The sequence below is a fragment of the Dermacentor variabilis genome, chromosome 6 (assembly GCF_050947875.1).
Source record: "Dermacentor variabilis isolate Ectoservices chromosome 6, ASM5094787v1, whole genome shotgun sequence".
NCBI lineage: Eukaryota > Metazoa > Arthropoda > Arachnida > Ixodida > Ixodidae > Dermacentor > Dermacentor variabilis.
The window spans coordinates 109,991,321-110,019,166 of NC_134573.1; the positions used below are offsets into that span (position 1 = coordinate 109,991,321).

Here is a 27,846-nt window from a genome sequence, read left to right on the forward strand (position 1 = left end):
CTGTTCAGGATGAATTTCTTTCGTAGAGTTTCCGCGTACAGCAAAGTAAAAGCTACTTCCTTCTCGTCACGTCTACGGTATTTCTTTGCTCACATAGTTTTTATTACGTTCACCACGGCCAAAACGTCCCGCGATCTTCTCGACAGCATTATTGAGGAATAGAAGGAACAGCTAAGTCATGGTTTCAAGCAGAGGTGCTGCAGAGATGCGCGTCCAAAATATCGATAACGAAAATTAAAAAAAAAATAGAAAACACACTCACGTGTCCTTCAAAGTAGAATACAGGTGTTTTCTGCACCTACCTAGAAAGGAAAATAAATAGGACCGCCATGAAACGAATTGCACACATAAAACAAACTCGGCATTGCACTAGCAATACGCTCCACCGCAATTGTTACATCCAAAGATTTCATAGGAGTTTTAACAACAGCACGATCACACACATGCACACAACCTAAATTTAAGAAGCACAATGAAACCGTGTCAGGCAATTTAGAAATCATGTACCAACAATCCCAACAGCTAACCCTCGTAAAACACAATCTAAACCCAGTGCTGCCGACATTCAATGTTCCGATGAAAATAAAATGACGAAAAGAAAGAAAACCGAAAACAATAAAGGCAAACGCCAGAGAAGACAAAAATACATCTGAAACAGTAAACAAAAGACTAAATGTTGCAAATTAGAGTCATTTTTGCCCAAGAAAGCTGCACCGAAGTAGCTAGGAAGAATTTTGACTGGTTCTTTCACCACATCGCTTAATCGTTCGTGCACAAATAACCCAATGAATTGTATCCCTCGCCCTACATCGCAGCAGACTGTAGCAGACTGTGATGCCAAGGAAGCTTGAGCACCGCGTCACTGACCATTTTTCAATATATTTTTTTAAATTTTTCTCACACGCAAGAGTACAAAGCGCGAGTTTTATGTAGAAATAAATATCTTTATATGAAAACTAAGTTGTACAAATAAATCTTTCGACTGATAACTTATTCTTTAAAGACACCCTTTTGGTTCATTTGGTGGCAAGCGGTCGATCCCCATTGCGCAACAAATCAGGGTCACTATTTTTTTTTATTTCGCTACGAAATCTCAGTCTCATTACCCCACACGTCGTGACGAATTTAGAATTATTTTTTCGTACTTTGTCCGTGCTACATGTTCATTACTATGCTACAACCAAGCCAGTGGTGGCTTAGTTGCAACCAACGAATGACAACCAACCAATGGTGTACACCGCCTCTGTGTGCGCGAACTCACGGCACAGCACTCTTAATATTGTTGCACTGGTATTCCAGTTATAAGTTAATGTTTTCTGCTTACCTAAATGGAACGGCCTTTCACGAACTGTATTTTTGTCTTACTTTATAAATACGCATGACAATAAATGTGTGGAAATCTGCTCCAATGCGATAAGCACTCCGTGCGTGCACTAGATTGAGAAATGCCGCGTACTACAAGGATCCTCTAAAACTCTGGTTATTACAATTTGTTACAAGCAACAGTGTTTCTCACAATTGAGAGATCATCCTTCATTCCCAGGAACCATCCGGCGGTATCATAAGCATTCTGAGACTCAAAGGCTCCCACATTTTTCTGCGCCCAAACCATGTGTACGGCTACTATTCAGGCGTCAGCTAGGAGGCAAAAAAAAAAAAAATGTACAAAGCTCTCAAGAGCCTTGCGCTTACACAGATCAACACTAGCTGTCGGTGTTGTGCGCGGCTTTCTTTTTTTCTTTTGCGCGGCCGGGCCCAGAAGATAGCGCTAAAAGCGTCGGTGAGCCAACACCAGCACCGCTCGCCTACAGAAAGTGATAATTCAGCTTAATTAGCTGCGCAGTGCCGAGACCGCAAATCGATTTACACCCTTCAGGATCCTTAAGGATGCAAATCGGTCTTCAATCGACATCGTTACGCCCTTATGGGTGAAAGGGTGTGAGTCATCAACAAAATGTCGCAGTTTCGCCCAAAAGGCGAAGCATCGATTGCGATAGCAGATTAGCAGACAGCCATACGAAGTAATGGTAGAACTCCTATCGGCCGTATCAACTTGTAAACACTCGCTTGCTAGCTAAATTACGAAGCTTGGTGCCAGCGCGCACGGCAGACATGATCACATCACACTCGATGACCGCGGACACTAGCTGTCAAAACGGTGGTATGAGGAAACGCGGCAGCAGCAGCGAGCGAAGTCATCTTCGTGCTGTCTATCGCTTCAACGCAAAGTGAGCGTCGAGAACACACAGCACGCACAAAGCTACCAACCGCCGACGCACCTATACTCTGTCCACAACGTACATCGCGCTCGATATACGACCGCGCGCAGCTGCCACATGCGCAGCCTGTGTAGGCAGCCGACCCCCACGTTGGTTGCCTTGCGCGCCTTGGAAGACGGCGCGCTTCCTCTCCGCTTCCGTGCTTCTCGCGCGGGCGAGAAGGAGCCGCCGATCGTCGTCTCCCCTCGCACGCTTTCACTCGCATATACAGCATACAGCGTAGGGCGCACGGCGACGGTGTTATCGCCCTTGGACTTTATACTGAAAGTCACAGCGACGGCAACGCCAACGGCATAAATGCCGTGTCAATATAATTGCTATCTCAATAAAAAGCACCCTTAAGGGTGTAAATCAGTTCAGTGTACTTTCATTCAGTCCCTGTTTCTGAGCAAGCACAAAAACAGAGCTGACCAACCAGCTCTTCAAATGGGTGCGTAGCAGCCGCTACAGGAAGTTATCACACAGGAACCCTTTTCCCTCTAATATAACACACGGACCCATTAACGGAGAAAAGTCATGAGGTCACGTGAGAAGGCCTACGAAAACATAAATATTGATACAGGGGCGATGGTAAAGAAACGGAGGCTGGGCCCCTGTCCAGCCAGGCTACCAACTTTGCTCCTCCTGGTGTTTCCCCATCCATCACTTTGCTCGTCAACCCCTTCCCCTTCACAACTTCCATGTGTGCTCGCTCTGAAGCCCTAATATGGCCACGCCTTTCCAGTGCCCACGCGCTGTTCATTATGGATGAACACCCGCGCTGCCCCCTCAGGCTTGACACCTATGTATATATTGCACGTTCGCGGGGCACATTCTTTTTTTTTTATCCACGGCTCCATGGGTAGGCGGGCTTAACAGCGTCTTTCATCGTGTTGAGCGCGGCCTGCCTTCCAATAACAGTTGGCTCGCGAAAGTGGAGGGCAACCACCAAGCATATTCATAACGACCGTGACAGCGACTACGATGCACGCGGCAAACACGCCGCCTTCACTCTGTGTTTGCTTAATCGCGGCCTCTTTGTTAGAACATCCGGAAAGTAATAATCTTTTCACGCTGTTGTAACTGAATTCGCCAAATCGCGGTCGTATACGAGGAACAAAAAAAGCGACCGCCCAAGCGCCCCGCACAGGTTGTTAACCAGCGATGCTGAAACGTGCGGCCCGGTGTTTATCACTGGGTCAATCCCGACGGTTCATTAAACGACGGCTTGGTAGGCTACCGGATCCTCGGTACGCATTTGCTGCTTGCGCTCGGCTGCAGTGTCGGCACGGCGTAGACGAGCTCGTTCCCGGTTCTGCTCGCGGCGTTGCTGATCGAAAGCTGCCTGCTCCTAAAGAGTACGACCTGCCGTGGATGCTGTTATATACTGGGAATTACTTTATAACTTAATCACGGACACAACAGTTGCTTAGTGGCTATGCTGCTGGGCTGCTAAGCATGAGGCCGCGGGATCGATTACCGGCCAGGGCGGCTGCATTTCGGAGGGGCTGAAATGCGGAAACACTCGTGTATTTAGATTTATAAGTGCACGTTAAAGAACCCCAGGTGGTCCAAATTTCCGGAGTCTTCCACTACGGCGTGCCTCATAATCAGAAAGTGGTTTTGGCACGTAAAACCCCATTATTTAATTTTTTTAACCATTAGCGTGCTACAGATGAAGCGCTGTGACGGCGGCGCGCCTAGACGGTTAGAACGCCTTGCGCGATTATACAGCGACGCTGTTAAGGCGCATTTCGCGGCTGTTTTCGAACAGCCGCGAAGGCCGGCGTGTGCCGGCCTGGTCGGTGTCAAATGTCAAACAACAAACAGCCGCACAGCCTGCGTCGGAGCAACTTTTGCATTGAAACGTATAATTATCAGCTATTATGAAATAAAAGTTACCTTGCGCACACTTAACTGGAATACGTGACAACTTTGCGCGTTTTCTTAATTTTTGTGTCTTTCAGCCAGCCTTTATGTTTCTAGCATCGCATTGTACAAGCACCACGCGTTGGAGGTGCAGCTATAGGAGTGTAGTACGGCTGAGGCGGTGAAAGCTGACGGCACGGTGAATATCAAATGTCCATCAAAGACACAGTAACGCTGCCTGCGTGGGAGCCCGCGGAATAAAACGTATGACCAGGGCGTCGGTGATGAATCATCGCTATAAGGACAGCAAGTATATAAGCAAACTCCTAGATTTACGTCTGACAGGTAAGTATACTCGCTTCTACAGCTTATAGCTGTCGTTGACGCATCAGTTACTCAGGTTGGCATACATCTGCGAAGCATTTCTTTTTTTTTTTCGCGGTGTCTTGATGACTTTTTCGTGTAATTAACATTTGGTGTTTCAGAATAGTGTTTGCCTGAGCTAGTCGGTTGCACACAGCTATAAAAAGTGCAGGCAATCAATAATAAACATTCAGTTGCTAGCCCAGCGTATGTCGTCGTCTCTTTCTGTCCGTGTTAGAACGCTCTGCTGAAAACAAATTGTCATAACAGTTGGTGTGATTTAGCGTGCGGCTCTTTTTTTTCATCTTGATTTATTATCATGATAACTTTGGCACGTTAGACTTTGTATGCGCTTTGCTTTGAGCTAAACTATTTCACCATGAGCATATGCTACGCGTGCTTGTCACAAGTGATGTGCCGGCTAAGCGCAAGCATGATGTGTGGAGATTTGCAGCTCCATGTCAAGTTGTTTGCATGTTTGTACAGTATATCCGCAGTGTGTTTCTTTCACTCTAATCGATTGTGAAAGCTTTTGAGTGTTTCAATTTTATTCTATTCATACTTTTTCCTTCGACTAGTAATCTTTTAGCACGATTTTGGTATAACGTGTTCTTGAGTAACGATAACTCCGATACTGTTAGAGCTCATAAATAACAACTACATAGCGCCAGATTTCGCTCTATTTATTTTAGTACAAAACTGTGCGGTTAGCGCTTCGGATCTCGCGCAGGAGCACGCGCGTGGTTCGTAGACGCAGAACACAAGCCTTTCGACATTTCCCGATCTCCGGCCACTCTGGAATCGTGATGAGCGGTCAGCGTTGTCGGCACGAATTCCCGTACCTCATCCCTCCCCGTATCATTTCCACCAGTTGCTACAAAGGCTCCGTGTTCCGACGTTTCTGTCAGTGCGGGAAGCTCCAGGCGCAAGTTGAATTATAAAGACGTTTCACGACTGTTTCGAATGAAAGTCCGCATCGAAGCTGCGATTCCTCGAAATGTTAGTGTAACAACGTGGATGTACTTGGACAGGCGTAATGAGGACAGAGAAGTCTGACAGATTGTGAGAGGCGAGAACAAACTCAAAAGGCACGCAAGCATACGCACGCGCAACGAGAATGGAGTCAACAAATGAACTGTAACGCATAAAAACTAAAACAAAAAGGAGGAGCGAGAACGGCAGCAAGGAGCTAAACCAATTATGCTGCCTTAGTTCAGATCCAGCAATCAGTGCGAAGGTGGTGGCGATCGAGTGCGAAGCGAATCATGATGAAAGCAGCCTCGATTCCCTCCGCTCTTACTCCGGCGCTCTAAATACAGCAGGCCGCGGCTGCAGGAAAGGCAAACAGAGGAGCATGACACGACGACTGTCGGACGGCCCCGCGTGAGAGCGCAGGCCTCGCTCGAGCGATTTGCTAAAGACAGCAGTCTTTCTCAACGGCTGCTCTTAAGTGCGCCGCGCGATTGAGCGCTAACGCTTTCTAGGAAAATTTTCCGGCGTGTCGGGAAAGATACATAAACGGTTCCCAAACTGAAAAGCTCCAATATCACCCCGAAGCAGCGAATAACGAGAGTGTGATCAGGCCACCGAAAAAAAAAGAAAAAAAAAAGAAAGAAAACAGCAAGCCCAACGATATATACACAATCAACTACGGGAACAAGTGAATCACACGATTTTGTGTTTCACTGAGCAAATATATATGGCGAATCCGACCTTCAGGATGAAAAGCGAAATGAACTACAAGTACAGTAAAATAAAGCAGTGTTATTTAACATTGTCAATGTCGAAATTTGTACCCATAGGTACCGCCTTCTAAACACAATGCGTACATTGAAATTTCTGTGCTTGTGAACTTCGCCTTCGGCGCCACAACACCGAATGAATTGTTCGTTTCTTGTTTAGACGTGTCTACTATATATACAGAGAGTTTCAGCGAACACTTTCAACATTTTTTAAAGGCTGTCTGTGGCAGATAGCTAAATTCTAGTTTGTGAGCCGGTCTACTCGAAGCGGCGGAAACTACTTGCACAAAAAATGACACGCAAAATCGACTAATTAACAAGAATTCAATAATTAACTCATTAGCTAATTATCTTATGATCCATATTTCAATTTACAAATTCTAGCAGTGGACTTCGAAAGGCGTATCTACTCGGAACGAATTCTCATGGCGACACCAGTTTCGAGATATAAATTCCCGAACTTTGCGGAGAAATGCATTGGCGTTCCAGTTACTTGTGTGGTTCAATGCATAAAACGAGGTTTTCTTACAAATTAACTGGAACTCCAATGCATTTTTTTCCGCAAAGTGCGGGAATTTATATCTCAAAGCTGGTGTCATCTTAAAAATGCGTTTCAAGTGGATCCGCCTTGCGAACTCCACGGCTAGAATGTGTAAATTGCGATATGGGCCTTAATGTATTTAGTTAGAACCTAATTAGTGAATGTTTATTAATTATTCGATTTTGTATCTCAATTTTTTGTGCAAGTATTGTCCGCCGCTTCAAGTACACCAACTCATGAACTAGAATTGTGATATCTGCCACAGGCAACTCTTATGTATATATATATATATATATATATATATATATATATATATATATATATATATATATATATATATATATATATATATAGGGGTTTTCTTCAAAGTTCAGCACGCAGGACCCGACCAGCCGAAAACGTTAAGAAAAAGAAGTCTTCCAAAAAGTTCGTCGTCTCTTTCCTGCGTATATATATATATATATATATATATATATATATATATATATATATATATATATATATATATATATATATATATATATATGCTCTCAGGGTGCACCGAATCGCATTATACCACAACCGTAAGCTGCCACCTCCCGCGTCCTCACCTTTTCCGAAGCATATTACGTGCCACCGTTGTCGTCGACGTCGCACCATAATGAACGCGTCTGCGCCTTCATAAAAAATGCACGAGGGACCATTTGGGAGTCGCGGATCGCAGCGAGAATACCGACGCCGACGGAACGAGATGCCCCGCAGCACACACCGCTTCGCTCGCGCCGTCCATTACCACAGTCGCAAAGTCAAGGAGCAAGGAAAAGGAAACTCCTTTCTTGCGGCGAAAACCTCCTTAGAGGAGAGTAAATGGGATGCTACCGGCAACGGTAACGCATCTTGGAAGCCATAACCGTCCGTTTTCTGTAGTGGGGTAAAAGCGCGTTACGCAATGTACGCGTCAGCGTGAAGTCGCGGTATCCATAGCAGGCTCTGCGTCCCTCTGCATCACCGTCGTTATAAACGCACATATGGTCGAAATGCGGTGCTCTCAAAGAACCTAGCCGAGCACGAAAGAGCACGACGACAAGGATGGCACGAGTGCTAGCACATTAACACCCTTACAAAAATTTTACACATTAGCCCCCCAGCCCTTCCCTCCCTCCAACTAAATGTACACCCTTGCCATTTCTCAAAAAGTCGCAGTTTCGCCCGAAAGCCGAATCATCGATTGCGATAGAAAATTAGTAGACAGCTATACGTAGTAAGTATAGTAGTTTCATCGGCCGCATAAACTTGCACACATTCACTTACTAACTAAACTAACGAGGCTGGAGTCAGCGCGCACACAGGCAGACATGAGCACATCCCACTCGATGACCGCGGGCACTCGTTGTCAAAACACCGGTGTGAGGAAGCGCGGCCGCAGCAGCGAGCGAAGTGACATTCACGCTGTCTGTCGCGTCCGCGCAAATAGAGCGGCGACAACATAGCCCGTACAAAGGTATGAGGCGTCGTTTTTAATCGCTGTCAAGACAGGGTGCGCGGTCGACCGCGCGCAGCCGCAGAATACACAGTTGCTGCAACAGTAAAACACCGCCGCCGCTGTCCTCCCTCCCCTCCCCCTGCGAGCATGTGTACGACGAAAGACAGCGCGCTGGCTCACCACTTTCCTCCCTTGAGCGCGCCAGATTGAGCCGCAATCGTTGGCTCCCCTCGGGCGCGGCCGCGCAATCCACAGTTGCTGACGGAGTAACACCGCCCCCTTCCTCCCCTCCCCTTCGGGCCTTTCGGGCGATGGAAGACGACTCGTTTCCTCCCCCCTTTCTTTCCTTTCCTCCGCCAATCTAAATGCACAACAAATTAACAAAATAAAGAATAATTCAATTTTTCAAAGTTATTTTCTTTACAGCACATATTTAAATTTTGGAATTGTAGTCAGTGAGCTTAAAAGGCGTGCCAAATTGGAACGATGTTTAAGAATGGCACGGGTTTCGAGATATGCGCGATGAAACTTGCGGTAAAATTGCACTATTACATGTAGTTTGTTTCACACACGGTCATGTTAGGGGTTGAAAAAGAAAAGTAACTCGAACGCCCATGTGTTTCGACGCGCAATTTGAGAATGAATATGTCGAAACTAGTGTCATCCTGAAAATGTATTCAATGTATGTACGCGTCTTGCGAACGCACCCGGTACAATTGATAAATTGCAATATGTGCGGTGAAATAATTAATTAAAGCGTTAATTCGTGATGTTTTCTTAATTGGTCGGTTATGCATTTCGATTTCTTGAGCAAGTAATGGGCACCTCTGAGTAATCCCGCTTAGTCGCTAAAATTATGCTGTCTGCCACAGGCAAGTTTTTTTCTTCTTTAATTTACGTATGGTCATATCAAGAAATTATCCCGTATGTACACACACGACACGGTCAAGATCAAGATTCAGGGCCCGCACCTACAAAAAAGCTTCGGAGCTAGAATTGTTTGAGAGAGTAAATTCCAGCCAATCAGGATTCTGCGCATACTGAATTCTTGCTGCTTCAACTATCTTCGGCGACTCGCAGGCACAACGTGGGAGGGATCAGTCTCTTCGCTACTGCAAGTTCATAACGCACTCATAAAACAAAAAATTGCTTACTCGGCACCTATTCTCCATGGTTTATCGCAAACTTCTGAGGAACGTCTTCAACGTTTACTAGCAAGAGGGCTGCAAGTGTGTCTTGGGTTTCCGCAGGCTACCTCGAGTTCTTTAGTAATTGCTGAAGCTCGTCACCCCCGATTTCCAGTCATACGAACGGTTGAAACATGCCGACAAAGTTATCGCATCTTAACCCAACACGAGAAGCATCCCTTAAACCTGCGCTCACCGAAAGAAACAAAAGCAAAATTCACGATGTTGCTCGAGAACATAAAGCATTATTACCAAGATTTGAATGATGCAAAGTGGATGTTAGTTACCCTCCCTGGATGTTAACATACCCTAAGATAGAGTTATCGGTCGACGGGATTATATCTAAGAGAGACATGTTCATAGTAGCCGCACAGCAACTGGCACTTTTCCAAATTTACTCATTATACCCCCAGTACATCCACGTTTATACAGATGGTTCGTGTCATAAAAATTCCTCGACTTCAGCATTCGTCATTCCACATTTAGCGCTAGAGCAAACATTTAAATTATCCCGGGAGACATCTTCCACCATGGCAGTACTATTTGCAATCCTGTGTGCTTTGCGTTTCATAACATTAGAAAAACATTCGCAAAAATGGGTTATCTTTAGCGATTCGCAAGCCGCTCTCACATTACTACAGAGCAATAAGAAAAATTCTTTGAACACTTCGATATTGTATGAGACGCTCAAGGAACTTACAAAAGCAAGCGCAATGAACCACGTAATTGTATTTCAGTGGATTCCTGGGCGCTGCAATATTCCTGGTAATACTGCAGCGGACGCAGCTGCGAATCGAGCGCACAATAACGCAGAGACAACCAATCTTCCCCTATTGCGTAGCGAAGTCCGTCTGATCTTGAGACAGATTTCTTGCGGTCTCTGCAAAACTACCTGGTTTGACCAGCAAACTAAAAACTCGGAGTTATACTCTATAGACCCATGTATAAACTTATCAATGCCGGAAACTCTAAGAGACAACAGAAAATTTGAAACTTTGGTACACCGGCTGCGTCTTGGTATTGCATTTACGAAACACTTATTGTACAGAATAAAACCTGTCTCTAGTCCGCAGTGTTCTTGTGGCCATCCAGACGAAGATGTGCGTCATCTTCTTCTCGAGTGCTCGAAATACGATACACAAAGAACGGTAATGCAAGCTAATTTGTTTATATTAGACAGAAGACCATTCACTCTAAAAAAGATACTTGGCCCATGGCCAACTGCGGGCCTTCAAAAACGAGCGCTTCTTGCTCTGAAAAAGTTTTTAGAGGACACCAACATTTTGGGAAAATATTAAGTATTGGATGATCCGAATACGCTAAATGAGTTACATAAACGTTGTTCGTGGTTCATAGTTGGTTTATGTGGTGATCGCAACTTTTACGCAATATATACAATTCTGTCCTGTACTTGGAGTGTATTACAAGTGTTGTGTGCTTTGGCTGTTCAAAACATCGGACTTTATACATGCGTACGTGGACTGAACTAATGCACAGAACTTTGCGACTCATGTACTGTTGGACTGTATATCTTTTATTGACCCGGTGTTCTACTGAGTGTTATATTTAGTGTCGCTATTCTCCCTTATTGCGCAAATTTGTTTCGTCTGCCCAGTGACAAGGAGTAGCCGGTGCCACCACATAAAGGCGCCGACCTCTCCTGACATTCACTTCAATCATAAAAAAAAAAAACCCGCCTTCAAAGCCATCTAGGAATGCCGGCTTATACGGTCGTCACACATAAAAGCGAAAAGGCGCTACTGAAAGAAACACCTTCAGAAGTCGCCTAGCTGAACAACTTTTACTCCCGTGTATATATATATATATATATATATATATATATATAGTGTGTAAGTCTGTCCATGTTTATGTTCTCTCTCTCTTTCTATCTGTAGGTGTGGTCCACTTCTTCGCTTTCATTTCTGTCTTTGTGACTGCAGTTACTCCTTCCGCGTACGGTAGAAAACTGGACGTTTGTGTTCCCGTTAGCGTCCCTGTCTTTCGCGTCTAAATTCTCGCTCTCCTTTTAATTGACATGACAGCCAGCTTGAGATGGAATGGGCTAAAATATAATAAGGGCAACAAAGGGGCTCGAATTTTAATGCGATTATCATCTTTAGGGTACTTCGTGCACATTGCCGGGGTCAACTGTCCATCCGTCTATCCGTCCGCCCGCCCGCCCGCGCCCGCTCCCAGAGCACTCCCAGAGCTAGAAAAACGATTCGAATGTAAGAGACGAAAAATGGTTCCTTTCAGTGATCCAAAATCAAGTAATATATAGACTACGATAAATAGTTTCAAATAAAAACTGACGAAACATCCAGACACCGACACGTTATGCATGTACCCCTCCGTAGGGCGCTACGAGTGCTTTAAATATAGCTTTTTCCGTACAGCAATTAAATACTCGCATTCTTTACCGGACTCGGAAGTTACATCAAATTTTCGCAGTAGATTTCTAGATACATTAAATCGCCTTGTGATGCTCTATCATAAAAGTGTTATCATTTGAGCGTGGTTTGTTGGCTCGTTTAGTTTGTTCCTTGGTTTGCCCCTTCGCCTGCTTTTGTGTGCTTAATCCCTCGCTTTCGCTTTATCAGAAATTACGTTTTTGTTTCTCTTGCAAGTGCACTTCCTTTAACGCGATGGCGTTAGGGGCCCCGTGTAACTGAAAATCCGGTGCCGGCGTGTGGTGTGCGTCGGCGCAGCTGTCCGTAAGCGAAAAATGTCATTTATATATTTAGGTATACCTATATGTCACGCATTGTTATATGGCTTGCGGTATATGCAGGTAATACTGCCGCACCATTATATCATTAAAGTCATGCCTTGTCTGACATTCTTTACAAAGTTATTCCTCGAAATTTTCAGAATGACAGCCCACAGACAAATGTCATGAAACTAAGCACCGACAGTGGAGGCTTTTATGTTAAATCTTCTCGCACTTGAATATTAAAAGTGCGAAACAGTAACGCGAACCTGAAAATGATGTAATTTTTTGTTAGCGGGGCTGTGCATTACCTCCGGGATCGGCGCACGCAAGAGGCCGCATTTCCGTCAGAAAACTCGCCTTTGTGCACAGCGCTCGCCACCAGCGCTTCCCGGTAAGCGTTGTGGTTACATTTGCCGGGAAGCGTGAGAAGCAATCAGGGATCGTTGAATTCTATCGCGTATTCACATTTAAAGGCGAAGCTTAAGCGTCCTCTAAATTTTTCGTTTGTGACGTTGTCACCTTCTGCAAAAGCCAGTAAAAGGCTGACAGTATGAATAAATGAAATGAATTAACACAGAAAGCTGGGCGAGTTGGTGAATGAACATATTTGTAGGGGTTGGCAGTGTCACCCGGACGAAGGACAAAAGGACGTATGTGCGCAATTCACATTATTTTATAATAAGGCATTCCCATACAAGATTACAAAAAAAAAAAAAGAAACAGAAATCTCATAAGCCACGCGGATAAAGTCCCACATCCTTAAAATGATTTCTAAGAATAATAAGCTATAGCAGATGTTTGGGCTGAGTCATGACCCCTTGATATCATAGTTTTCGAAAAATTCCACAATAAACTAAGCTTCACATGAACGATATCTAAAAACAAATATCACTTTCGCCTGGAGGGATCAGTGATGAAAAGATCCTCTGGAATGGATAAACATGGCCTTAAGTGTGATAGCTAGCTCGCCGGGAGTAGCCGGCAAAAAAAAAGACAGCTCCTTGCTCCAGAAGAACTTCAGTTTGGCCTAGCTGGTGTTTACTGCATATCATATCGACCCCAAGTAAAGACGGGGACAGCGGAAGAGAACACAAATGCCCGTGCCGTTTTTGTGTTCTCTTTCGCTGGTCCCGTCTTTATTTGCGGTGAATATGATATGCAGCTCCTTGCTCACCAAGGAAAACGTCTGTTTCTATTTTCGCATGCGCTTCTTTTTATAACGTAATCGTAATGACGTAACATGGCGGATACGCAATCTGTTAGTCACAACAGTATTAATGCACAGACGTGTGCTCTAGAGGCCATCTGTTACATTAAGTTTTGAACGATCTTGTTCACCTGTTTCTATTAGAACATACAGTGTCAACTATGCTGACAGAGACTAGGAAGTTTAACGATGGTGGTGGTGATGGGCGGTGGCATTGGAGCAGGCGGGGTTAGCCTGGCATATATACTTAGCCGGCAATTGTTCTGCCTGAGCCTCCTGTTGAGATCTGGGGTGCATAACGAGGTACCGATGAGTCCCTTGTCTCGCGGGAATGCAATCAGCAGTCATTGCACTCTCTTCCTGATTGCCGCGAGCCTTCCGGGCAAAACGACATCTTCAGTGGTCCTGCGCGCAAGTGCACTCTTTTTGCAGGCTGCCGACCATCGCTTTTCTTTCTGTGTCGAACTGCGGACATAGACAAATCAAATGTGCGATGATATCGTCACAGAAGGCACAGAGCGGGGAAGCGCATCGTCCAGTCTTGAATAATCAAGCCAGGGGTGTAGGCGGAATCGGTTCCGATGTGGTACAACCAAGTCGCTTCCTGGCGAGTAAGCCCATGGATCGCACAGGCTTGATGTGGAGTATTGTGGATCGCCCTAAAGTGGTTCCGGATGCCACGCTTAGAGTTCTGAAAAATGTTTCGCGCCCTCACTTTCGGGACACATGTAAGCGATAGGCATGCAAGAGCGCCAGCTTTTTCGTTTCCTTGAATTCCTACGTGGGATGGGGTCCACAGGAATTCTACGTTAGATACCTTGCTAATTAGGTCTTTAATGAATACCAGAGAGTTGTCTGGCCGCCCAGATCACGTGGTTTCGTCTACAACAGCAAAAAAGCGCCGCAATTACCGCGACTTTGCGAAAACTAGGGGCCTGTCCTGCACGAGATGTGGGGCTAATGGACTCAGTCAGCGCTACAGCGATTACATCGTGGCCTACCCCGAGAGAAGTTTGCAAGTTTACCGACTATTTCCCCTTCCTTGTTAAAAGTGAGCATGACCTCAGTGCTTTTGATTAAGTGAAAAATCAGGGACATCATACCATAGGCCTTATTGCGTGACTGCGACATCCGCTTTTAGGCATATGAAAGTCAGCAAATGCGCAGACGCTTTTGGAATGAGAACGCAACCTGTATTGGATGTCATAGAAGTTGTCTTCTCAACCCTAACGTATATTTTTAATGTGACTTTCTGCAGCGGTATTTTTCCATCGTAGAGGTAAGGGTAAGTGAAGGTAAGGTAAGTAAGTGGGTAAGTAAGGTAGGGGCAAGTGGCCACTCTTCATAAAGGTAATGCTAAGGAGGTTCTAAATAATTATAGGCCCATATCCATTTTACCAATTTTTTCCAAAGAATTAAAGGAAATTATCTATGTGCGTTCTTCTAACGGTTATTTTTTTAAACATGCTTTAATATATAGTAAACAGTTTGGCTCTAGAAATACATCTTCCATTGAGGTTGCATTCCTCAAACAAAAAGAAATTATTCTTAATGCAGCTGAAACTCAATTTAACGAAGTGATGACCATGCTCGAATCATTTCGTTAAATCGGGAAGTTCGGAAAATCGAGTAAGGTATTTTTTTTTTGGTCCTTCGAAATGTAAAATCGTAGCGTAGCGACGCCCAAAAGGTACCGCGGCACTGTATTTGCCGCTAACTCACGACTGCGCGCGTGTAAAAGTTCGCGAGGGGGGCCAACTACCGCCGCCCCTAGCGCCATCTGGTACGTAAGAACGCTAACGACTGCTGAGTGTGTTGTTCCATGCATGGGCGCGGCGTGCTGCCTAGCCAAAATAAAGCTAGGGCCATGACTAGGGTGCCTAGTTGTTTTAACGCAATAGGGTTAGAGCGCACGCTCGAAGAAAAAACAATCTGCGTCAAAATTTGAAAGAAATCACAGCTTTTTGCTCATTTATTTATGAAAAAGCTTCGTTAAATCGGGTTTAATCCAAGCTAGTTTCGTTAATTCGGGTTGATGACAACATTTAACCTTACGGGTGCTTGCCGGGGAACGGAAATTTCTTCGTTAGATCAGGAATTTAAAAAAAAATCGGATTTCGTTAGACCGAGTTTTAACTGTAATGTAGAAAGCAATAAATTTAATTTAGAAATATTTATATATTTCTCAAAAGCGTTTGACAGAATGAACCATAAAGCCCTTCTTTTAAATGTATCGGCTTATGGTGCGCGAGGTATTTCCTTAGATTTATTATCTAGGTACTTTCGCGATCGTGTTCAATATGTGGCTATTGGCGACCATCACTGGTCCTGTAATACTATTATCACACGGCGTTCCGCATCGTGGTCTGCTTGGTCCTTTGCTATTCATTATTTATATTACTGACTTAATAGAAATAGATACCGATTTTACAACATATTATATACGCAAACGACGCGTGCTTATTTCTATCAGGTACTAATGCGAATGATTTGGTCAAACAAGCGAATAACATCTTATATACGTTGGTCTATTAAATACCCTCTCCTTATAGAACTTCAACAAAACTAAAGCCACACTTTTGAGAGCTAAAAATCAAGCTCTTTCTAATGGTGGTGGCGGTGGTTAAATTTTTTTTTCCTTTTGGAGGAAAGGGGTAGGGGGATAGAGGGGGAAGGGTGGCTACGCAGGGTAGTCCTCCGCAACCCTCACAGCCCAACCAAGGATGGCCACCTGTATATCGGGCCAGCAGCTGAGCAAGGCAGCCTCCCACTGCTCCTCGCTACCTATTAATTTACGGAGGGAAGGGGGAGGGGTTGCTTAGGACACCCCCCGCATGATGTTATTAAGATTGGTTTTGGTTGCGGAGCAAAACTTGCAACTAGAGGAGGGATAGAGAAGGGGTGGATGAGTTCAAAAAGGTGAGGAGAAGGAAAGGTGCGAGTCAGCGACTCTAAAACTGCCCTCTACAACTTTTTGGCGGATAGGGTGTGCAAACCAGCCCCCACTTTCCTCCTGGCGAAGGCCCCCCCCCCGAACAAGCGCATTCTGTGAGCGCTAGTCTTACCTTAGGAGGAAATGCAATAAAAGTTCCAAACACTGTCGAAACGCTGGGAGTACATCTCCATGAATTCATGTCATGAGATGCTCACACCGATCAGGTACAGGGTAAGCTTGCCCGTATAGTTGGAATCACGAGAAACATTCAGCATTTATTGCCTGTAATATCAAAGCTTACGATGTACCACGCATGGTCTGAATCGCAATTCAAACACTTCGTTTCGGTGTGTGGCATGCAGTAGAACATAGAAAGACATCATTAAAATCTCAGTTATGCAGAAGAATGCGCTTAGAGCAATTGCTGCCGTGCTTTACCGAACATAATCTGAAACACTGTTCACCGCCTATAGCATCGTACGCTTATCCGACATGTACCATTACTTTCTTTTACAGCAATATAAATCACAGACTGAACACAGCATATTGGCTTTATCCAAAGTTGCTCACCTCCTCACCAATATTCACTACTACCCTGCACGACACCATGAATACTGGTCTGTGGCTCACTGACGTGCGAACTACTGTTTTCAAATTCTAAAATATACTTTGCCTTCTTTACTGAAGAAGTCTGGCTTATTTTACACCTCGATCTGTGAAGTTTCTTTTCATTGTCTTCGAAAGATATTACGTTATTTTTTTTCTGTGCACCGCCCCGTTACTATTTCTCTATAATTTGTATTGAATGTCTGCAATCAGATGTTATTGTATCTGTTGTATGGTTAATTTTATGATGCACTGCATGCTCTTCTTTGTTTTGCGTATTAGTTGTAAATAGCTTTGACCTGTTTGACTATGTTTTCTTTTTTTTTGTGCCTATCGCTGTACCGATGTGTAGATGACGGAAGGGAGCACTGTCAAGCTGCATTGTAGCGACTTTTTCTTTCTTCTCTTCAGTCGTGTACCTATGTATGTAAGTACGTAATAAAAGACTCAGACTCAGTTGTATTCAAATTTTCACTTCATCGAGAACGTGCGGTACCTAAAAAAGAAAGGAAAAATAGAAAAATAACGTTCCTTCGACGCCTGCTCAATTGGTGCTATTGCCTTTCCCTCTTTGCTTCTCGTTCTCGCTTTCGAAGCCGGTGAGTACTACCGACCTCTCTGCGTCACGCGTCATGGGATTCGACTAAGCCCGGTACTCAGAGTGGCTGTTGGGAAGAGGGCCATCGAGGTCACAGCGATCTGCAAACTGCATCCTTTTTATTACGCGAGCTTCCGTGCCCCGCCGACAAAAGGCTGCACTTGACAAGCTCCGCCCCCTAAGCCCATGGGGCGGGCAACGGCAAGGAACAGCGAGCCTCGACAAAAATGCCTAGCCTCTCGGCCTTTCCAAACATTGGCGTGCCACCATTTAGAACCCGCCACCACGGGCAAGTTCAATGAACGCGGGCACGAAAAGCCGCAAGAACGCTTCCCGAGGTCCACCATTCGCGGGCTGTAAAAATATTGCAATAAAAAAAAGAAAAAAAACGAGTGATGAGGAAATAAAGTAGTTCGTCGGCTGAACGAGGATCATAAGACCGACATGCAGTCAGTTTAGGCAGGTCGTGCTCTTTCGAAACCACATTTTCATTCCTTGGCAGAAAAGGGTTGAATGCATATGTTACCATAATGTTAAGCGCCGCGGAAAGAGGAAGCTCATGAATTAAATACAGAAAACTTCGTCGACGTATGTGGAAGCACCTACTCAGCACAGGAAAGGGGATCGGGAACGGAACGGCCCTAGGAGGAGGTGGGAGAGGAAGGAAGATAGAAAGGCAAGAAAGTATACGATCGTGGTATGTACAGGTGAGATTAAGGTGGTATCGGTGTAAATGGCCTAGATTTTGTCAATTGAGGCAAGCCTCCAAGGAATACAAAAGAAAATGTAAAGCTTGACGTTGCTTTAAAGGAGGAGACATGAAAACTAATATGATTCCTAGGTCTAGCGATAATTTGAAAGCAGACCTTATGCCACTAATATAACGCGTCCTTTCGTCTTTGTGATCTGTACATTATAACAAACTGCTTACGTCGGTATGACGTCAAAAATTTTAATGTATATTCTCGTATTTCGTCCACTATTCTTATTTTTGTGTCCCTTTTCTCTTCTAGAGCCGGCAGTGTTTTCATGCGATATTATCGGAGTCAGTTTTGTGATTTTGACGTTTGAGAAAACGCGTACGTAAACGCGAATAAACTGCGTAACCGTGAAACAGTGTTCCCGCTCCCTTCGTATATCTATTTTTATTTTTCTCACACTCAAACGTGCGAATCTGGCGCAGTCATCCACAGAAACATTATTGCGCTCGTCGTGCTGCACTCTAGAAAAGGAAGTGAAATGTGCGGCCTTTTTTTGTGTGTATCTCGAACTTCGCTACTAGTGTTACAGCGTTTTGTATACAGCGCTTTGTATACATTGCCCATGCGCAAATTGCCTTCTTCATCACCTCTCGACGTTATGCATTTTTTAACCCAACCGCTCCAGTGCAGAGTACCAAACTAAAAGCAGCTAGGAAAAAGCTTCGAAAAACGAGGTTGGTCTAGTTTATCGTCAGCATAATCACCATCATCATGATGGTTGTTCTAGTTGTGCCTATACTTCAGCGACGACGGCCACGTACGTTTCAAAGATACGAAATTATAACCCCTTCCTGCGTTATTCGAGCCAACGATATGCCAACAAATGTCCCTGTCTCATCGCTACACCTAATCACCTGTCTCGAGTTCGTTTCCCTTCTCTTGGCACCTGTTATTCGGAACCGCGACCATCTGTCTGTTCCCCGCTTTCATGTTGCCTGCGAAACAACTTTCTCTGTTCTCCTACTACACTCATCTACTCACGTGTTCAACCTTCACACGTTTATATTTTCACCTAACGTTACACCTATCACTTCTCACTTTCCGCTCTCGTCGCACGGTCCTTAGCACCCTTCGAAGTTTCATTGCTAAGCAAAGTTTGGGCCCACGTAGGTTAGTAACAAGAGAACTCGAAGCGCAGCTGGCCTGATTAGTGCTCCCTAAATTATACAGAGGCAGTTCGAATAATAAGGATTCACCGCAATACGAGAGGGTCGTCTTGCGTCGTCGGGTGCTCTACGATATATCGCATCAACCGAAACAAGAAAGAAATTACAGGTTACATTATCGCAAGGAAGATAACATTAGAATCTATGCAGGAAAAAAAAGAAAACACAAAAATGAGGTTGTCTTTAGCTCGCTAGTTCTTTCTCGCATAAATTCGCGTGCATGACCTGCGAAACAAGAAAACGCTATGCAAAACTGAAGCACAAAGTGTCGGTACGCACAAAAATAAAGTGAGTATTGCGGGATAAAGTAGACTATTATCTCCGCGGCCAAATGAGAAAAATATAGTAGAGGAGAGGATGAATGACAAAACTGTTCTTGCTCTAAGCGCGAGAAGAAGAAGAAAAAAGCGCAGAAGCACGAAACGAAACTGAAACGAAAGCAACCAAAGAACTTGTAAAGAACAGATAATTAGATCTACTTGAAAGTATTTGCCAGAATAAAGATTCCGCTGCTGTTACTGTATATACCACAGACGAAATAGCAATCGTTCCTCGTCTGTTTCGAGAATTATTCCTCCGGTTCGCGCCGACGTATTATTATTCTTCCTCCTAATGAGTTACGAAGGCCGGCGATTCTACAGAAGTTTCTCATTTCTTCGTCCAGCAGGCACTTCCGTTTTTTTCGTTCTCCTTTTTTTTTGTCTCCGTTTTCCGTTTTCATTATTCTCAGCACATCGAGATACGCGTACACGTACGCGTTCTCGCTCGCTCGCTCGCCCGCAAGCGCCGCGAAAGTGCCGAGAACACAGCGGCAATTGCGGTCTGAGAGGACCGCGCGAAGCGCCTGTGGCGAAAGCAATCACCTCACGCCGCGTTTGTTCCAATTTCCCGCACCGCCCGTCTTATACCCGGCGGACCCCATAGAAACGGCGCACGCGAAGCAATATGCGGCCCACGCCGCCAGACGGACCGCAGCCGACGTTGGTGCAGATCTTCCGCTCCTTGAACAAACTTGAGAGCGGCGAGACGGCCTTGCGGACTAGATCTAACAACCCTTTACTGGGCGCTGTTAAGAACGGCCAGTTGCAGTGCAAGTTTTGCCAACCAGTTGCGACTGTGGAAGCAACACCTCGGGAGCATCGCCGCCAACCTCTAGCCACGGCGTGGCGAAGTCGACTTTGTGTCGATATCAATATGCGCATCCTCCACTCTCCGTCGGTTCAGCTAGGATGCGTTGTGACTGAAGGAGTTCGACGAAGCAGGCTTTGCGCGCAACACGACAAAGCGGACCTGGGGGGGTATTCTGTAAGAGTCCACCTAGTGGACTGTCCATTTCGGCCGCTGCTGATTGGATGCTGCTGTACGAGAGAGGAGGAGACGAGCAGCCCTAGCCAATCAGCAGCGGCCGAAATGGACAGTCCACTAGGTGGACTCTTACAGAATACCCCCCCTGATCTCCTACGGGCGGGGGGGGGGGGGAGCTGCCGCGGGGACGCCGACGGACACTCCTTCCCACGCACCGACCGAGACGCAAGACAACGCGCTACCCGGAACGGCTCCGAGTTCTATGAAATTCGTGTGGTGTCGGTTTCGAACCGTAAACACGTCTGTGTATGCGTGTGTGCGTGTGTGTGTGTAAACCGTGCCGCGGGGAGGCGGCTAGTTTGCGATGACTAAACGAACGTTCGCATCCCCTTGTATCGGGAGAGGACTGAATGTTTAAAAACCGCTGTTGTGCGGCTGCTCAGGTCACTCTCTCTCAAGCAGTCACGTTAGACTGATGTACTTTCCCAAACAGTCATGTTAGACTGATATAAATACTGTAAATAAACCCATATTCCTCGTTCTCGATGAGAAGCAGTCCTTCCCTTCATCAACGTCCTCAGCGTGGATAAGTTGGACGTCGGTATGGGCCAGCTACCTTCTAATTCATGCCCGACTCCAACCTTGACAACGGATCACGAGCGATGGGATTGAGCCCCCAATCCTGACAGCGGCCGCATACACAGTAAACGATTGTTATAACGAAATCGCTTTATCCGAAAACATCGCTTTATTCGAAGTTTCTGGGCTCCCCGCGACCACAATGAATGCGTTTTTTTTTTCTTTAAAGTGGATTACGCGAAGCGCACTAGCATTGAACTCCGCTTAGAACCAAGTGAAGCGCGAAGCAGAAAATCCGCAGAGAACCGTGAGGTGCTGCCCACACGTTAATCTTTTCTGTTTCTTCGAGTCAACCTGTAGCGGCAAATGGCGCGGAGAAGGACGCTCCACCACGTGTTGTCAGCCGCTCTTTGGATGTAACTGAATCGTCTGACAGTAACAGAGAGAAAAGGCAGCTGATCGTGGTCGACAGTAAAATTTTCTCACTGCCCGGCACTCGATATCTATCGCCTTTACATGGAGAGAGATGTTACAGCATTTTTTTTGGTAAAAACTATACCATGTTTTGTTTTCTACTGTATCTTATGTGAACCTCTATGTCGGTGGATTCTCGTTAATGCTATCTAGTGATACAATTCTATGGCATTTTGTCTATCCTATAATTGATGCGTCTATTATTTGGTTTGTCTTATTATGAAGTGGTAAAGTCTATTCCCTAACGACGCTTCATATATTTGGGTAGTTAACGCTGTTTTGTTTTAACCCAATTCAAATAGGTTCAAGTTCTTTTATAGCGTGTACACTACAACATATACTTTCTAGTTTCCTGTACGCTGGCTGTTGTGATGTCATCAAGGGCCTTCAAGCACTTTCAAGCTGTGTGAAACCGCTTTCATCTGAAATATCCCCAACAAATAGTTAAAGTGTTGGAAAAACGTTCTGAAGTTCCATAGCACAGACGTGTTTCCGTGTGTATGTTCTAGGAGCCCTCACGCTGTTGAAGTGCACGTCCATACCTACTATGGCTCTAACAGAGCATTACCGCGTTTAGCAGAGCAGACGTATCGAACCGATAACTTCGCTATATCGAGGGTTTACCTTGCTTTAACCTCCTCGAGAGCCTAAATGCTGACCGTCTACAACTCACGAGCCCCTCCTGTCCCGCTCCGGGCTTCTGTAACGAGATCCGCCCACCTGTCGCTCAGCAGCGCAACGCTGAAGCCAATGAGCCACGGCGGCAAGTAGGTGCGCACCCAAGTCGCACGGTTTAGGAATTAGCGATATCCAAGTATGCCCCCTTTCCCACGTCCTCGAGACCCTCCCCTACGGAACATGGCGACTGAACCAAGGCGGCACGTCAGGTTGGGCCAACGTTGGAAACATATTGGCACTTCTTGGCCCAATGACGGCCTAAGATTAACAGCGTGGTTCCAATATTGGCAGTGCCATTCTGATTCCTGGCCCAATGATGGCCTAAGGTTAACAGCGTGGCGCGAATATTGGCTGTGCCATTCTGATAGAGATCCAACGTTGGCCCACATTACACAGTCAGTAAACAATATTGGCTGTGCCATTCTGATAGAGATCCAATGTTGGCCCACATTACACAGTCAGTAAAGAATATTGGCACTACCGTTCAACAAGGCGGGAATTATTGGACCGACTTTCGTATGGATTTGCCAATATGGGTTACTAGTTGGCTTTCTTTGGAGGACATTGGCCGTAATAAGCCAATTTTCGCCTTGTCAGCTTTTAGTGCTCTACGACTTGCTGAGATTGAACAACGTGTTTTGAAAACTAACGCACTGATCACAGGCACACTGCGCAGGAACCAGAAATATGTTCACCCATGTCAACTCCATGCACGGTATACCGCCATTTTTGCACTTCTCCTTTACCGAAATGCGTCCTCTAAAGAGAAAAGCCAGTGTACCACGTTGGAAGCAGGGGAAGTCCCATAAATTTACCCGCTGCTTTATTGATCGTGAATAAGAACATGAGCTTTCCATAAGAAGCAACGGTATTGCGAATTTGCCTGCGCATTGCATATTTTGCATGTACGCTCCGCGGCTTTGGTGGGTCAGGATTCTGAGGAGAATCGAGAATTACAGTGCCTCAGAGCTGATGGAACCGTTTTATATTGCATCGAGATGGAGCGCATATGTATTAGTGAAACTTTTGTTTGTTTGTTTAGCATGCATGGCATGTTGCAGCGACATAATCATCATGCTCCTATTCTAATATATTTGTTTGTTCGTGCATGTGCAGTAAGCTCCTTGTATGAATGCCCCTGGCAGAAAAAAAATTAATTGCACGTTTTGGCATTTGCGTGTCAACAACCTCTTGTCTTTGCCTTTAGTAGGCACGGCGCATTCCGGATTTTTTTTTTCGGCCTAGCTTTCCGTCCTTCAGGCCCCACTTGCCTCTGCCCCACGCACCCAGGTGAGCCTGGTCAATGCTATCAGTCAAGCGTTCAGACAGCCATAAACTGCTGTGTCGAATTGGGTGCTCTCGGAAGCATGGGGAAAAGCGGCGGGGTCACTATTGTCCTCCTTGTCGCCCTCCGTCGCTGCCACCCCAAAACGCGGTCGGGCTAGGTCCAGCGGGGGAAAGTGGCGTTTACGCCATATTCTTCGTTCACCCTTTCCTTTCACTCTTTCCTTCTATGCGTCGCTAGCACGCCGACTGGGTGCCACACCGCCTGAGTGCTTGCCGTCTTGTCCGTTCTTGCCAGCGCACTCCTCTCGTGAAAAATGCTCACTTGCGGTCGTCATTCCTACTGAGAAGCCTACATGTTGAAATACGCAGCAATGTGGCCACGAATTTTTGTGAGTGTTAGAATTAATATAGGCGAAACAACAATTACAAAAAAAGTCGGCGCTCGTGGCCACCGTCTTCGATGTTGGATGAACTCGGATACGCAGAAGCATGGATCTTACAATGGTGAGTGCATTTTTCTTGCGCATGTTATAAGTTTTATAAGGAGCAATATCACCCAAGCAATATCACGCGGTATATATATTACTGAAACAGGCCTGGCTAATGTAGAGTGCCTGTAATTACATAGCTATATTTATTTTGCAGCCTTTGAATAGCGCCCGGAGTAGAACGACGTGTAAATCTCTGAATTTCACCCAAATTCATGGACTATGATTTTATCAAGCCACGCGCGCGGCCTGATCCTGCTAGTGATACCGAGGAACCACGCTTCTTCTCACTGTTATAGGTCAAGCATCATTTCCAGCCGACAGTATTTCTTTCTTTTCGTATAATAAATGCCTCTTTTACTAGTGTTTTCTGACGGAACTTCTCGGTTTCCACATTCAAAATTTCGCACGAAGGCCGCATTTTGTCTAGACAGTCTGAAACTAGGCTTTTTGTGCTGTAGCAGGTATTGCCGCAATTTTTTAATTATAAAGTGCTACGCTGACTAGGTGTAGGCTGTAAACAAGGCGGACGGATCCTGCGCATTTTATATCTGTTCTAAATATTACGTTACACCTTGTACAAGATATGCCATATATGTCGAAATATTAAGAAGTGTTACCTGACAAATCTCTTGCAAGAAAATTTCTTGATTCACCCCTTCGAACTCTCTGCTCAGACTTATAATATTGTTGCAGTATGGCGATTTTTCAAATGAGAACGCTGCCACATACATTTGTCATACCAACATCTCTGATAATGTTTCTTTTTATTTTACAGTATAAGCATTTCCTCCAAGTAAAGGTGAAGTCGCTATGGGATATGGTAGCAATATCAACGAAACCACCGCGTTATCGTGGTCCTCGGGGGCCTGATCAGCTCGCCGTCATCCAAGCACTGTCCAACCTGCCTACCGACGTCAGCTCCCTGCCCTGAAACCCCTGGCCAGCCCACCGTCCTCGGCATCTTCACCCAATTCCTATCCTGAGGGCCGTGTTTGTAAATAAACTGTTTGAAGATAACCGAGCGTCACCCATCTAGGTCCACGGAAAATGCCTGTTTGTGAAAATTTATTCGCAAATAAACTGTCATAAACGTCAATTTCAGTATTCTTTTATTATTATTTGCAAGCATATATGACTTCTGCTTCTTGACATCTTTTTGTCGAGCTTTCCTAGCTACTATTGAGGAAGACGGTAAGGGGACAATTGCTACAAAAAATGCCGCTAGCAAAAGGTTTGCGGTAAGAATGTGTGCGTGCTCTAAAGCCAGCGTATCTAGAATATTCGTCATGCAAAGGGCATTGGCTCAAAGCTGGCATTAATAATGGCAACGATATGGCTCAACACTGGTGCTACGCTGGCAGCACGATGGCTGCTGCATTGGCATGACATTGGTCCAATCTTGGCTTTAACGCTGGCCCTACGCTGGCAGCACAATGGCTGCTGCATTGGCATAACATTGGTCCAATCTAGGCTTTAACGCTGGGCCAGCATTGGATTGGGTTGCACTTTGCCAATATGCCAACATTGGTCCAACATTGGTACCAATTCCTGCCAGCATTGGGCCATGGTTGGACCAATGCTGGTGTGCTGCCTGGGAACGATGCCGGCGAGCGCAATGAGGAAAAACTGTCATGTAGGATTTTTGTAACTATTGCAGCAAGAAACAACCGAGCCTCATTTTCTACATCTAATCTCCCAGTTTCGAGATCGCGTAGCAAAACGTAAGCAGCACGCGCTCAAACGTCAAGCAGTCACTTTACAGCATAGAAAGGAGGTCGGTACACGTAACACTGCCAGCGTTTCAGCTTGTTGTGTGCGTGCGTATCTGTGCATGTGTGTGTGTGTGTGTGTGTGTGTGTGTGTGTGTGTGTGTGTGTGTGTGTGTGTGTGTGTGTGTGTGCGTGCGTGCGTGCGTGTGTGTGTGTGTGCGTGTGTGTGTGTGTGTGTGTGTGTGTGTGTGTGTGTGTGTGTGTGTGTGTGTGTGTGTGTGTGTGTGTGCGTGTGTGTGTGTGTGTGCGCATGTGTGTGTGTGTGTGTGTGTGCGCGTGTGTGTGCGCATGTGTGCGTGTGTGTGTGTGTGTGTGCGTGTGTGTGCGCATGTGTGCGTGTGCGTGTGTGTGTGTGTGTGTGTGTGTGGAAAAAGGGAACGCCTCTGAGGGGCCGGTTATTCAAAAAATTTTAATTATGAACTCAGGCAAGAATAATGAAGTCTGAGTAATGAGGCGTTTGTGGCACTGTGGTTATTATCGTTGCTGCTATTGTTATTATTATAATTGTTGTTAATGTGATTGTTGTAGTTGCAAGAAGTGACAAACTAATGAAACAGCACAGGCTGACAGATTATTTCGAAAGGGGCGTCACGACAGCTTGCTTTTGCATCTGAAAGAGTAGCAAATAGCGAATGCGCTGGATGAAACAGACAAAAATCGCAAGACACGGGCAGTTACGAAAAAAATATCGGAGTAATCACTTAAACTCCGGCAGCAGGTTACGCAAAAAATAACAATAAGATAACAAAGAAAGAAAGAATGAAAGAAAGAAAGAAAGAAGACTAAACTGAGACATTATTGCGTGTTCGCGCTTACTGGACGGCAAAAAGATGAAAATCGATAGGGGAAACCCGAGAAGAGTTAGTTAGTTAGTTTGGGTTTAGTGGCACAAAGGCAACTAAGGCCATGCTGCGCCAGTCACAAGACAAAATAAAACGGAACGTTAGGGCAGGGAAACCTGCATTACATTATAGTTGGTGTAAATAACCAGTTTTTTCTAAAAAGTCGAAGAGGTTAGGAAATGGCACTAGGGGGTCATCTGCTAGTAATAGGGTAGGGTGTAATGGAATGTGCAATTGATACAGGCTGTGTAAAAACCTCCGTCTCAGTGTATTGATGTGTGGACATGTTATTAAGATGTGCATGACTGTAAGAGCTTCATTACATTTTTCGCAAGTTGGCGGGTTTTCTTTTCGGAGAAGGAAATTGTGCGTCAGATGTGTGTGTCCAATTCGAAGTCGACACAAGATCACCTCGTAGAATCGTTGCTGGTGACTGCATGATTTCCACTCGCCAATTACAGGTTTAATTAGATGAAGCTTGTTGCTTAAACAAGTGTCCCAATCGCGTTGCCATTTTGACGTCAAGGCCTTCCGAATCGCATTTACACTGTCTTTATATGGAAGTGCTGTATTTTGAATGTTTTTGCACGCTGCCATTGATGCGCATCTATCCGCCGCTTCGTTACCCAATATTCCAACATGGCTTGGTACCCAGCAAAATTTTATTGATCTGCCATATTTGTTTGATGTTAATGCATTCAAAATATCGCCTAACAAGGGTTCATTTTGGGATTTCATGTGTAGAGCCTTCAGTACGCTTAATGAATCTGTGTATATGACAGTGTTTTCAAGTTTGTCAGCAATGATCTTTTGAACTACCGTCCATATCGCGTACACTTCGGCTGTGTAGACAGAGGCATGCTGAGGTAATCGAATACATATTTCCCAATTTTCTGTTATGGCCCCTACACCCACGTGTTTTTCCGTTTTAGAGCCATCAGTATAAAATTCTATGTAGTTTATATACTTGTCTTGAAGAGAGCGGAATTCTTGTATAATGTGATGATGTGGTG

General features: G+C 45.3%; 1 protein-coding gene across 5 annotated transcripts in view; it reads right to left on the bottom strand.

The window, feature by feature from the left end:
* LOC142585013 (cytochrome b5 reductase 4) overlaps positions 1-27,846 on the bottom strand; it is a 394,784-nt gene that overhangs the window by 98,419 nt on the left and 268,519 nt on the right. For all 5 annotated transcript variants that reach the window (XM_075695435.1, XM_075695437.1, XM_075695440.1 and 2 more), the window contains one exon: positions 263-302. The gene's annotated coding sequence lies outside the window, so the exon portion shown is untranslated. The remainder of the gene's footprint in view (positions 1-262; positions 303-27,846) is intronic.